The sequence below is a fragment of the Canis lupus genome, chromosome 7, assembly GCF_048164855.1.
Source record: "Canis lupus baileyi chromosome 7, mCanLup2.hap1, whole genome shotgun sequence".
NCBI classification, from domain to species: domain Eukaryota; kingdom Metazoa; phylum Chordata; class Mammalia; order Carnivora; family Canidae; genus Canis; species Canis lupus.
Genome location: NC_132844.1, coordinates 57939822 through 57954497, shown reverse-complemented (window position 1 = coordinate 57954497; position 14676 = coordinate 57939822). Strand labels below are relative to the sequence as shown.

The window sequence follows — 14676 nt, the reverse complement described above, 5'->3', positions numbered from 1 at the left end:
TCTCAGTAATTTCCCTACAGGGTACTAAGGTTCTCTGGAGAATAAGCAAAAACTTCAGAAGGCCCAAATTAGAGACACAATTGTTGCTCCCCTCCCCACGAAGAAAACAACTCAATAGAAATATGAAGAAGGGTTTGTTATAATGTTATTCACTTATGTATCATGTTTTTTTGTTTATAGAACCCTTAGTGACTTTTTAAATATTTAAATAAGAATGTCAAATAGCAATTATTTCTTATGGTAACTGTAACTACTCTTTAAGAGCACTTATTCTGTGTACTTTCCCTACATTCTAACTCTCCTGACATTTGACATTGACATATAAGGGTTTTTTTTTCTGCTTGAGTTATTTTATTGTTCTATGGTCCTTCCACCATGACATGGAAATAACATTAAATTATATCTAAAGGGTCAGAGAGATTAAGGAACTTCTATAAGGGCACAGTTACTAAGTGGCAGAGCTGGGTTTTCAACACTGTCTGCCTGTCTTCGAAGCCTGTGCAATTATCTACTGGATCTGTCCTAGGTGTTGCTTTTTTTGTTTTTTTTAAGATTTTGTTTATTTATCCATGAGAGAGAGAAAGGCAGAGACACAGGCAGAGAGAGAGGTGGGCTCCCTACAGGGATCCCGCTGTAGGACTTGATCCCAGGACCCCAGGATGACAACCTGAGCTAAAGACAGACGCTCAACCACTGAGCCAACCAGGTGCCCTGCCTTAGGTATTTAGTGTGGAGTTAGGTCATTTATTAGTATTTTCAAAAAACATATGGTTAGAAGCTGAGTGGAAATATGGTTTTCCTCATCAGATTTAATTTCAGAGAGCCGAGAAGGAGCCCTTTTACTCTCGATCTGTGCATCTAGTTCAGTGCCTAAATCTAGTTCAGTTGGATTGATTCCAACATTAATCCATTAATCAATGGACTCCACACAACTAAATTAAAAGATTTTTACAAGAAATACTGATCAATACAGATCATGGACAGTCATCTCCATAACAAATCAATGAAAAAAGTCATAGTCTCTGTCTTGGGAATATTTTTATGCTAGAAAAATATTTCTTACTAACGCTCTTGCTCAGGGACAAAGTGGTATGAGAGATGGCTGTATGTGGGAGACCTAAAGGAGATGAAGCTACTGGGCCGGAAGGGAAAGTTGCAGCAGTAGCCCTGGTGCCCAGTACAGTGCCTGGCACATGCAAGAGTTCAGTAAATAGGTAAATGAAGCGATTAACCACAGCACAATAGCAGGTTTGCTCTTAGAAAGACAATAGGGCCCAGGAAGCATTAGATCATCATAGGGGACCCCATTCCTCCTGTAGGACAGGGGCTTCTCCCTGGACACCCTTGGAGAGCCACACTTTGGGTAAGAAGCACTACTCAGGGGCTCACACCTGCTCAGCCTATTCAGCTGATCCTCAGCTTGCAAGAGACAGCAAAGTTACATGCAAAGCTTTTAGAAAATACAGTAAATTCTGAATCATTTAAGGACTGGTAATCTCATCTGTGGATTACCTGACTTAAGGGTTTTTTTCTGCTTGTGTCACTTCATTGTTCTATGGTCCTTCCACCATGACAGGGAAATAACATTAAATTATTATCTAAAATGGCAGGGCACTGCAGCTACTTCAGGGTAGTTTTCAGCATGTTGACCCCCTCCTCAACCTTACTCAATAGTTCTGAATGGTTCATTACTGTTTTTATGTTATGAATTTCAAGTTCCTCAAACTAACATATAAAACTGACATAATTTCATTGCTTCTTTTACCAAACCATTCTTTTTGCTATCCATTCCTATCCCTGAAACAAGATTTGTGAGTATATTTTCTTTTCAACATACTGGTCCATTCATTCATTCATCCATCAACAAAATGGATAAGGGCATGGAGAATAGAGCAGAAGGGGGTTCACACAAGGTCCTTCTCTCATGGAGCTAGTTGGAAGAGAGAGAAATCAGCTAATCAACCAGCCTACTACCAGAAAATCATAAAATAAGCCATTTTTATCAGATCATTTTCAAGTAGAGAATGAAAAAAGGATATAAGAGTAAGTCTTATCTCTAAGGATAAGACATTGAAGTTGAGATCTGAATGAAAACAGCATCTAATCCTATCATGATCAAGAAGAGCATCTGCAGAAGAAAGAAGAGATGACTCACAGAGAGTGAGAGAGAGAGAGAGAGAGAGGGAGGGAGAGAATATGTGGCAGAAACATAATAGGTGAGGAGGACAATGATAAGATAATACTTGAAAGATTGGCAGGGCATAAACAGAGTAAGGAGTTCTAAACTTTATTCTAAGTATGATGGGAAGTGACTGGAGGGCTTTAAAAAAAGATTTTATTTATTTATCTGAGAGAGTGAGCGAGAGTGAGCACAATCAGAAGGGAGGGGCAGAGAGAGAGGGAGAAGCAGATTCCCCACTAAACAGGGAGCCCAACATGGGGCTCCATCCCAGGACCTTGAAGCTGAAGGCAGACACTTAACGGACTGAGCCACTCAGGTACCGCTGGAGGGCTTCAAATAAAGAATTGATAAAACCATCTTATTTGCACTTTGTAAAGGTCTCTCTCTCTAGAGGAGCATGGATTGTAGATAGCCCAATAGCAGAAGCAGGACGACCAACTCAGAGACTGTTACAGGCAAGAGATAATGGTGTCTTAATCTGAAATGATAGTGGTAGAGATAGTGTGAGGTCTAATCCAGGATTTTTTAAGATATAGATCTTATAAGACTTGTATATAGATTATATGTTAAGAAGAGGAAAAGGAAGATGAATGTCTCCTAGATTTTTGACTTAAACAACTGAGTGGGGGGTAATGGTGTATATGAAGATGTAGTGGGGCAAACAGGCTTCTTGAGAGGTTACCAAAAGGTCTGCTTTACTCACATTAAGTTTGAGGAGACGTTTCAACTTACATAGAAATGTTCAGTGGACAATTAAATCTTTGAGTCTGGAGTTCTGAGGCATAGACAAGACTAGAGGTTGAGAGTGAAAGGGGTCACTGGCATTGACATGGCTGAATGAGATCACCCACAAAGAATATATAAATAAAAAATAGAAAGTGGCCAATAACTTACCTATGGGGCACTTCAAGTTCAGATGAAGGAAAGGAGAATAGGACCCTGAGAAGGAGTAGTCAGTAAGGAAAGAGAAATGAAGAATACATAGTGTCATGAGACATAAAAGAACTTTGAAGAGAAATTAATGGTCAACTTTGTCAAATGTTCTTGAGAGATCGAGAATTAATATGGAAAAGACAACTACTGGGTTTGGCAACATGAAGGTCATTATCACTTTGATGATAGCTTCTTAGTGGAGTAACAGGGAGAGATGCCTGATTGGAAGCAGGCTGAGGAATCTATATGAGTTAGGGAGACAGTGATTATAGAAAAAAGAAGATTTTCTGTGAGAGGTACAAAAGAAATAGTTGAAAAAGGACATAGGAAAGACAGGAGACTTTTGTTTCAAGGAGAGGAGATACCTCTATATGCCAACAGGAATAATCTAATAAAAAGAAAGCAATTAATTATATAGGGGTGAAGGCTCATTGTAGATACAAAAAGTTTGGGAGGCAAGACAGGTTGGGACTCTGAACACAGTGAAAAGGTTGAGCCCTTGCTAGGAGCAAAGATACCTCCACCTATGCAAAAGGAGACAAGGTAGAGAGCATGAGTTAACATGGAAATCAGATGAGTAGACCTGGAGGCATAAAGATGAGGGTAGAGAGCTCCTTCTTGCTTCTCAGCGAAGCATGATGCAACATCATCATGAGATACTGGCTCTGGAGGAAAGATGAAGGTGTGAACAACCATTTTAGAGAGTGAAAAAGTGAACATCTATGCTAGAAACACCAGTAGTATTAAATGTCCAATTGCGGTTTCTTATTTTGAATATAAAGTGAGAACAATCAGCCAGTTGTGTATTTTTCTCCAGCAGCTGGTCAGGGGCCAACTCATGAATTGAAGGAAGCTAGGGTGAAGGCTTTTCCATGAGAAAATAATAAAGATAGCAAAAATATTGAAGGCATGCTGAAGGAGGCCACGATGGTAATGAATCATAACCTTTAAGCTAGTAAGGAGGTAGTAGGGTCATACAAAGGGATGGATTGGAAGTCTATCCTGAAAGGGTGGATTGAAGTCCATCCTGAAAGACTCGAGGCACTCAAGAACTGCTAGAATAAAAATGTGTGTGTAAATAAAGGATAAAAAGTGGATACTTGGAGTCAAAAATTTAAACTTAGGACATTGTCTCAACAAGGAATGACTTGCTCTGTCACCTCTGCTTGGTGCATTCCCAGTTCTAACCCCTATGAGATTGAACTTGGCTATTCTGCTTACTTTCTGGATGCCTTTGGGCAAGCCATGTAACATCTCAGAGCTCTTATCTATAAAATAAAGACAGTCAATCTTTCTTATTACTTTGAAAGTTAGCAATAACATATGTAAAGCACTTGCTGCATTTACTACGTGGCAGGTGCTCAATCTTGGCTGCCTATTGGGTATACCTGTGTTTATTCTTACATCATCAATGGCAGCTTAAGAACTCACAGAAGGGGAAAGAAACTTAGGCTTTGTCTAGTCCATTACTAACCCTGCTTCTCCTGTAACTGATGCTACAATCCATTCTCCTGATTTAAATTTAGCCTACAGTTATCAAGAGGAATTAATAAAGTTATCCATTCCATGCAATACTGCACATTTATTTTCCAGTTTCTAAATAACTTAGAGCCAAATGAGCCAAGAATAAATTATAAAGAAATTCCTTAATTTTGTGTTATTATTCTTAATCCCTTTTCTTCATATTTAAAAATGATCTTTTCACTTTAGCCAGAATTGCTGTTCTAATAAGTTGCAATGAATAAACTGGGTAGTGTCAAAAATTTAACTTCCACTAAAGAAAAGGACTTTCACTGATACTGGTAGATTATACAAATAAAAAAAGAGAAACAAAACTTCATTATATATATATATAAAAATTTCCCCCAAGAGGAAAGAGGCAGCATTGAGTCAAAAGATTCTCAGAGATAAACTGAATGAAAATAAAACAAGACAGAAATGTGTGTGTCTTTTAAGGAATAAATTATATCTTGGAAATACAATAATAGTCCTTACATACATTAATTAATTAAATTAGGAAATCAAGATAGAGTTCCTCCTAGATTTTTAGGTGGAAAATTCTTTCTAGTTCTATAGGGTAGTTAAAAGTCCTCTCATAACTTGTGGATTAGCATCACTGGAAGATACCATTGAAGGAAATCATTACAATGAAACAACAATGTGAGTGCAATGTGATATGTAAGAATTTTGGCTTTTGGTTTCTTTTTTTAACTTTAAGAGCATATGTTGATGGATATTTTAGATCCACATTGACTCTAGTAGTAAGCACCAAATGCCCCTCTCCTGTCTTTTCTCTTTGCCACCTGCTGAGGATGCTAACATGTGAAGATCTGCCAATCTGTGGGGGCCCTGAACACTGCGCATTAGAAACTAAATTAGAGATTAAAATGTGAGTATGTTGAGTTACCTTTAAATGCTAAATATATTTATTAAGTGCTCATTTTGCAAAGCACCCTGTGCCAGTATCATGAATTATACAAGGATAAATGAGCATAGTGGCTCCATTAGTGTAAGTGGGAGATAAACACAAATGGCAAAGGTGCAAAAGGCCTTGTAGAATCTGGCAAGTGCCAGAAGTTTTCAGACAAATAGCTATGGGAGTGAAAGGTGGGCAAAGTTCCTAATGGTTAGAGAAATGACAAAGGACTTCCTAGAAGGTGGATCACTTGAACCAGTCTTGGAAAATAGGTCATATTTTAATGAGTAGAGATGGGGGTGAAAGTGAATGGTGGAAATAAGTGCAGTGTGATGGGCAAGTGAAGGCTGTGTGTACAAGGATCATGAGTTCTCAAATCGGGCTAGACTGCACATGGGTTACCAGGTGCTACAGTGCTATGTCAGCCTAGAAAAGTAGTCTGGGATCAGATCATGTATGTCTTGTATGTCTCCTGGGCCAAGGAGCTTGAGCTTTCTTCTGATGGAATAGCTTTGGAGCAGAAGAGCAATACAAGCAGGATTATCATTAGCAATGCGACCCTGGCATCCTTGTGGAAAATAAAGACAGGCTCCCCAAGGAGGACTGCATTATCCACATGAGAGGGGCCAAGCTAACGAGGGCAAAACCAGGGCACTGGCTATAGGAATGGCTTGAAAGATGTAGCATCAAGATACTTAAACAGGGTGATAAAGGAAAACGGTCGTAATCAAATGTGCCTCTAGAACTATTGTGATTGACTTGTAGGACTGAGCCACCATTAACCAGGTTCATAATACAGAAGGGGGCACAGGAATGAAAATGCTGGGCTGCGGACAGGGAGAGGCGAGTTTAGCCTTGGACCTGCGAGCTTGCAAGCATTAGTGGTGCACGTGACTGAAGGAACTGAGGAGATACAGTGGGCTGAGGTGAGCTGAGAGCATCTACTAAACTAGCAACTGGGGACAATGCTGAGAGAGAGAAGAGAGCTTCATAGATGCTAATATTTGAGGGCTGGGAAGAGGAAGAGGACTGAGCAAAGACTGAAGAGGAATGGCAAAGTTAGGAGAATAGGTGCCTGGCCTAGAGGTGATACCCAATGACTAAAATAATAATAATAATAATAATAATAATAATAATAATAATAATAAACAAACAGGATAGTGCCCAGCCATAGAAATTTAAAGAGTATTTTAATAAAGGAGTGACTACATAAATTAAAAGGATGAATTTTATTCTATGTGAATTATATCTAAATAAAACCAGTATTAACGGGATCCCTGGGTGGCGCAGCGGTTTGGCGCCTGCCTTTGGCCCAGGGCGTGATCCTGGAGATCCGGGATTGAATCCCACGTCGGGCTCCCAGTGCATGGAGCCTGCTTCTCCCTCTGCCTGTGTCTCTGCCTTTCTCTCTCTCTCTGTGTGACTATCATAAATAAATAAAAATAAAAAAAAACAGTATTAACAAAGAATAAAAGGATAATCGATTGCGTAAGATGATATAGAGAAATTAAGCAGTCTGAGGGTCATGGAGCCGTCAGTTGAAAGCAGAAACAACCTCTAAAAGTGCAATTCCAGTAGAGGAATGGCAGAAATCCAACTGTTGGAAGCAAAAATGGGATTGGAAAATGGAAGGACCTAGTCATGTAGCTTTTAATCAATAAGTTCAACATCTCTTAATGTTTTACCTTTAATATAAAAATAACACATTGTTACTCTGATGTGGAAAATGTAGAGGGGCTTAAAAAAAGGACAAAACGAAAATCATCTAATTTTCTACTATACTGGAATAACCAGGGTTCATGTTGTGATAGATTTCAATACATTTTTCTGTACTTACTATTTATAGACTTGAAATCATGAGAAACATTCAGTTTTATATCCAGTCTTTTCGAAAAATGATTCAATTTCATGGCATTTACTATCGTATGGATGTGTCATCATTTTAAAATCATTCTCCTATGGCTAGACTTTGGTTTATCTCCCATTTTGCTATTTTCATTGTAATGAATACATTTATTCCTAAATCTTTATCCAATATCGTTTTACTATTTCTTTAGAATATATGCTCAAATGGGGAATTGCTGTGTCAAAATACATGAGCATTTTTATGACTCTTGCTGTATTATCAAATGGATTTTCAGAAATATGGTACCAATTTACAATCCTTCAAGCATGGATTCAGTGCACGTTCTTCCCTACTGAGTATTATCATTTTCTTTTCCCTCACTTTGCCGATTGGAGAGATAAAAACCATGTCTCACTGTTGGTTTAATTTGCATATGTTAGCTCAAAGAGCTCTCAAATAAGATTCTCCTTTAAGATCTGTGATTTGTTTCTAAGCTTCCTGATTAAAAAGGCAACAGAGAGAAACAAATTGATGAAAAAAAGATTATGAAAATGAACACAGATTAAAATTTAGTTCTATAAAACCAACAGAGGGACATATCAATTTGGACAAGGAGAAAGAAGCTCTTCATTTATGATAACCAAGTACTGCAGAGAAAAAAAATCTCTCTCCCATTCAGCTGCTATTAATCCTTCTGGTTATGTTCTGAAGTCCCTGTTATCCAAACAATCTCAGGAGCTAGGGTAAAATACTGATGCACCAATTTTCTCGTATTCTTTATACACATCTCATTGACATGATCCAACATATTCAATTTCACTTGGGGTGGTGTATTTCAGAGAAACAAGCTAAAACTCTTTCCTAAGTATTTGTATTTGTATTCACGATCTAATGACACTGGAAAAAAAGAACAAAGCTGTCATTTCCTAAGAGCCAGGCACTGTGCCATGGATTTATACATACTATTAACTCTCACAACACTTCATAAGGGAAACTATCAGACCCATTTTTCTGATGAGAAAACTCAGGCTCAGAGCAATTTTGCTGTGCCCTGAGCCACACAGCTATGAAGTGATCTGAAACTCCAGTCCAGCTATCTGGCACAAATCCCACTCCCATTTGGTCTATCATTTGACATTAATAATCTGGGAGACAAGTTAGTATCATTGTCTTTGTTACCTTATTTGAACTTCAAGAAAGGAAAATTGCTGTAATACATCAATTTCCCAGGAGCTCAACAAAATATCTTAAATATTGTAGTGGGCTAAAATGTATCATTATGATGAGAGCAGAAGGAAAAAAAAAAAAGAAAACTTGAGTTTTTAAAGAAAACACTTCAAGCATCCCTCTCTCTGACCTGTCCAACAATTCTTCCATTTCTCTCAGCCCTCCAATCAGTGAGGCTCCCACTTTCCCAGCATCCAGCATCGAGGCCATCCCACGTCCTCAATTCCTCACATAACTGGGATGCCTCACCAGCAGCCTTAATGACTGCACAAAGCCTATGATTCTCAGCTGATCAAGCTCAGGCTCCTCTCTCACCCACCCCCTCTGCACCAGCACCCTGGCAACTCAGTATTACTAGGGAAGATCACAAGTCTTGCCAACTGATCTCACATTCATAGCCAAAAATCTCCAATGGCCACTTAACATCGCCCAATTTTAAATAGATTGCCTTAGAATATTAATTCTTCTCCCACTCCAAAATGGCTATTTTGCATCTCAAATACACAGCGTCCTTCCCCACCCCCAGCTGAGGAGCCTGCCCTCTTCCACATGGGGAGTAAGGAGCAGCAATCAGACAGGGACTGGTTCACTTCCCACTCCTGTAATAACTGCCCATATCTGTATTTTACCATAGCCTTCCCAGCTGTCACACAGGATGAGGTAACCCCACTCCTACCCAAGGCAAGTGGTACATGGTGCTCTTGATCCCAGCTTTTCCAAGGCCGGAGTTGTCTCATGGTTCAGGGCTCAGTTCAAATGATTCCCTCTCAGAGAACCTCCCTTCCCTACCCAACCTACACACCCAGTCACCTTCTGGTGTTCTGTTCTAGCACAGTGCTTCCTATGGGCTATGGAGAGCTGCACTGGCACCATCTGAGAATGTTACAGATGCAAATTCTAGGACCCCCCCCCCCAGGCCCACAAAATCTACCCAGGCCACTCTGGAGGTGGGGTCAGTTGTATGCTGGAGCCAGCTCCCACCCACGCTGGAGAGACCAGACTCTGAAATTTCCAGGGATTGTACAAGCTGACTGTTAAACACAACCACTGCTAAACATTAAACTGTATAAGCTTTCAAGTAAATGAACTGTATCTGGGATGGACACAAAATTTAAAATTCCATGCTTCCTAATACAATAACTACAGTTTACTATTACCTCTGCCCTTGAGGTTATTTGCACCTGGCATAGGTGTACGGTAGAAATACTGTATGCTGGTGTTTACAGCACATCTCTTCTTGACTCTGCACATAGTGGTGCCATGTTGGTAGCCTGAAGTCAGTCATAGTGGGAGAACGGACACTACGGACATAGGGCACTGCTACAAACCAAAAAGTATTTTTTTTCCAATGAGCCAGCTGTTAAATATTTCTGTTGATCACTGGATGAGGCCCAACAATCTTCATCTGACCAAGCCTTCTGGGGCATTCTGATACAGCTAGCATTTGAACACCACTGGCTAAGAAACCTTTCCTGCCTATCTCCAATTCCCCAGTAACCTCCTTCTACCACTACCCAGCCCAATTCTCTCTCATCCACCTCCACAGTTCCTAGGTTTGCAGCTTGCCACACTTCAAATCTATCTCTGTTTCATACAACCTGACTTCACAGTACATTTCCCATACTTCATATATACCTTTCCTTTACAGGAAAAGATACGACTTTTCCCCGGGGACCCAGGCAAATCCCTCCTTTATCTTAATTTTATGTCCAGGATTCTATAAAAGGATATTTTTCTAAGTAATTTATTTGTAACCTCATCTCATTTTAGTGTTTACTTCTGTTTTTAAAACGTCATTAAATTACAAGGTGATTTTTTGCCCTCAAAGTAACTTCTTACTCAACCCTGTCATCTCTTCATGTAGAAGTTTGTTGCTGAATCACCGACCAGCAGATGGCAGCAGGGGCTCTTGGAAAGAAGGCCTGACAAAGCCTTTTGGCTGCAAAGAACTTCAATTGCTACTGCAAAGTCAAGCACATTTCTAAGTCTTCTGCTGGTTCATCATATTCTTCATGTCAGCAAACTGCCTTTTAAAATGCAAGATAGATTATGAGAAAAATAAAATAAAATGCAAGTTGGATCATGTTCTACGGCTTCCTAAGGCGAATAACAACCAAAAAAAGCTATTTGCTCTTTTTATGCAAATTGGTTCCTGTCAGACAGGAGTAGAGTTTCTGGCTATCTGTGTTGCCAGGTTTCAAAATGCCAAATTCTTACAGATTCAGATCCAAATTGTTTTACTTCATTTATGTTTTTTTAAAGGTTTTTTCTTACTGTTATCACTTCTACGACCAGTTTTCTTATAAATTTGGGAAGCAAGATATGGAAATAGAACAGATTATAAGCCACAGAATCCCCACATTTTTAAACATGAAAAACTAGAGCACTTAGACTCTCCAGGTCTGTACTATCATAGAGCATCACTGAAAACCATACAAAGCAAGTAAATTGAGTCTGATATTAAGAATGATATAAAAGGGGTGCCTGGGTGGCACAGTCACTTAAGCATCCACCTCTCAATTTCTGCCCAGGTCATGATCTCGGGGTGGTGAGATTGAGCCCCATGTGGGATTCTTCCTTCAGCAGGGAGTCTGCTTCAGATTCTTTCTCTCTCTCCCTCTCCCTCTGCCCCTCCCCTCACACTCTCTCTCTCAAATAAATAAATCTTTTAAAGAAAGGATGATATAAAAAAACCTACTGTGTGCACAAGTGTTTGGTTACATAATTAAGGAAAGCTATTCATAAAGAATGGTTCTGCATCTACACAGCACTGGATGTTAAGAAACTTAGGGACCCTGAGATTCCAGGGCTGTCCAGTAACAGTGACAGTCATGGCCTGAGGAGGTGACTGCTGAGCAGTGAGTATATGGACAAACAGTATCAGCACTGGAACGGGGCGGGGGGGGATTGTCCTTTTTGTAACTTAATTTCAGTAACTTCTGATCAAAATTGTTTGGGGGCACGTGCAATGTGCAGGTAATAGGGAGAAACAAACACATAGCACAATGGACATCATTTCTGCAGTAACACAGCACTACACACAGAAGGCGCCAAGATGAACAAAATGTCATCTCTGCCTGCAGGAGCTCACTGACTACTGGATCCTAAATTTAAGAGATATTCAGAAAAGTACAGTATTTCTTTCACAAGACTGGCATGATAATTAAATGAGATTATTTAAAGAAAGGCACTTCACAAACTAAACTCTGAACAAATGTCAGGTTGCCATTATTTTTGCGGAGAGGAGTGATGAAATCAAATGTGTTTACAAAAGATTGATGTGACAATGACTTCAGACACAGATTAAATGGAGAAGGCAACCTTGGGCAGACTGGTCAGCTAAGAGTCCACTGCAGTAACCCAGATAGCAGGTGACAGAACAGGAGCTACCAGGGGCAGTGGACATGATTGAAGGAAAAGACAAAGGAAGAATGGGGAGGACTTTCTATCCGACAGCAGAGCAATAAAAAGAAAAAAAAACCAAAAATGCCTACAATATATTCTCTGGATGACTCATGAGAAGAATCAAATACCAAAGTCAAGTAGGTGATACAATTTAGGGAGAAAGATGGAGAATTTGACTTCTGACATGTTGAGTTTGAGGTGACAGCAGAATATCAGAGAAATACAAGAGAAGGAAGTCTGGGGATGTCACAGCTCACAAACTCCTACTCAACCTTCAAGATCCACCTCCCATGACCTTCTTATCTGGGAATCCCTTCCCTGAGAGCCCTTGGAGATTTATTTAGTTCCCCATAATCCAAAAGTAGTTTTTAAAATCCTTTATCTTAGCACCGTCTTATTGGGTTGGCTTTATCAGCCTGGTGCCTCTCACTTTAATTCGACACCATTAGAATTGCCGAAAGGAAAGTCACCCATCTTTACATCCTTAGCACCAACACAGTACCCTATTCAAGGTGCACAATAAATGTCTTGTGAATAATATAAATAACTAACCAAGGGGAAAAAAAGTCTATCAAAATACAGGATTTGGAAGTCATCTGCTTAAAGGGAATATGAAGATGTTAAAAGACACAATTTCCAAGTGTTAAAAAGAAAACTATAGGCTCAAAATAGTGTCACTTAAGCCAAGTCACTAAATCTGGATTTAATATCTAACTTAACTGCAGTTTTAACCACTCCCCCCACCCCCTACCCTCTATGATATAGTCTTAACCTGTCAATCAGGAACTTTCTTTTTTTTTTTTTTCAAAGATTTTATTTATTCATTCATGAGAGTCACAGAGAGGCAGAGACACAGGCAGAGGGAGAAGCAGGCTCCATGCAGGGAGCCCAATGTGGGACTCAATCCCAGGACCCCGGGATCACAACCTGAGCCAAAGGCAGACACTCAACCACTGAACCACCTAGGTGTCCCAGTCAGGAACTTTCTGATCAGCACTGATGAGGATATCTGCCATATGGGCCTTCTCCATCCTCCAAAGATGAGATAATCTACCTAATAAGACCCCCTGTCTTTCTCCTTTAAGGGAGGGTGATTTGCCTGAAACAATCCTTTTCTTTCACTAATAACTTTTTGGCCTAACCCTCCTTCCTACAAAAACCTTCCCATCTTATACAGCTCTTTGAAGCTCCCCTCTACTTACTAAATGGGATGCTACCCTCATAATTCCTTAATAAAACCAGTCAGATCTCTAAATCGACTGGGTTAGGTTTTGGTTTTCAATGTGAGGAAGAATATTTAGAAAGGAAAAGTGAAAACCAAAGATAGGACAAATGTAGGCAATCAAGAAGAAAGGAAGTTGGGATGCCTGGGTGGCTGGGTGGCTCAGTGATTAAGCATCTGCCTTAGGCTCAGGGGGTGATCCCGGGGTCCCAGGATCAAGTCCCACATTGGGCTCCCTGCATGGAGCCTGCTCCTATCTGCCTACGTCTCCTCTCTCCCTCTCTGTATCTCTCATGAATAAATAAATAAAATCTTAAAAAAAAAAAAAGGAAGGAAGTTAATGAGAGGAAAAGAAAATGAATCAAAGTCTCATAGAAAAAGGATGTCATCACTAACAGAGGAGGACATGTTCTGGGCAGAGGCTTCAAATGTTACTGACATTAAAGAGAAGGAAGATGAAGAATGAAGAAGGAGCCATTGAGTTGCAAAGCCAAACTCATTTGAGAAAATTCAGTTTTATTTCACCAAGAATGAAAATAAGAATAATGAGGAAATGTACTTAATTTAGTGAGGAAGTCAAGGATATGGAGGGAGACCTATGCCTGCTATGAGGCTGCACAAAGGCTGCACAAAACCATGTGCAGGTGGGCATGTATCTCCAGGCAGGGATGTTGATAATATTAAAAGGACTGAGAAGCTACTTTTAAAATGTGATGAACAGCAGGGACATGAGCTCAGGAGTACTGATGAGGTACTGATAACGGGTGAAGAGGACAGGATGGACGGAGCTCTCAAGGGCATTCTTCACAGGGAGGGATGGCTATGTTACAATAACTAACTACTTGTTAAGTATACGTAACTTTAGGACAGAGCTCACAAACTTGCTTCAGGTTGTCCTCTCCTGGCTGCCAGGTTACAGGGTCATGAGGACCTTCATTCCTGGGGTATCTCCAGATGTGTCATTTAGGATATCCAGCACCTTGCTTGAAGGGATGGGCCCAAGCATGTATGCTAGACCATCTGAATTCCTAATTTCATTCCAGGAAGTCCCAGTGTTTCTGGATAGCTCCAGTGGATTCCCAGAGTAAGGCTAGGAAGAGACTTTATTTTTCTTTTACATTTTTAAAAAATATTTTACTTATTTATTCATGAGAGACAGAGAGAGAGAGAGAGAGAGAGAAGCAGAGACATAGGCAGAGAGAGAAGCAGGCTCCCTGCAAGGAGCCCGATGCAGTACTCGATCCCAGCACCCCGGGGATCACAACCTGAGCCAAAAGTAGATGCTCAACCACTGAGCCATGCAGGTAGCCTTAGAAAGGGGCTTTTAAAATAATTTAATTTGTCCCCCCTCTTTCCAAATGAGGAGACCAGGGTCCCAGGAGGTCCAGTGGCTTATTCTAGGGTCATACTGGTAGTTATGGCAGACCAAGACTGAAACTGTGGTT

The 14676-nt window shown here is 40.1% G+C and overlaps 1 protein-coding gene and 1 long non-coding RNA gene across 3 annotated transcripts in view; both read right to left on the bottom strand.

The window, feature by feature from the left end:
* Positions 1-9345, bottom strand: part of LOC140636925 (uncharacterized) — a 58406-nt gene extending 49061 nt beyond the window's left edge. Inside the window, exon 1 of the long non-coding RNA XR_012034185.1 lies at positions 8735-9345. This is a non-coding gene — a long non-coding RNA (uncharacterized lncRNA). The remainder of the gene's footprint in view (positions 1-8734) is intronic.
* The window catches only part of RCAN2 (regulator of calcineurin 2), a 260146-nt gene that overhangs the window by 180465 nt on the left and 65005 nt on the right, over positions 1-14676 (bottom strand). The window lies entirely within an intron of this gene.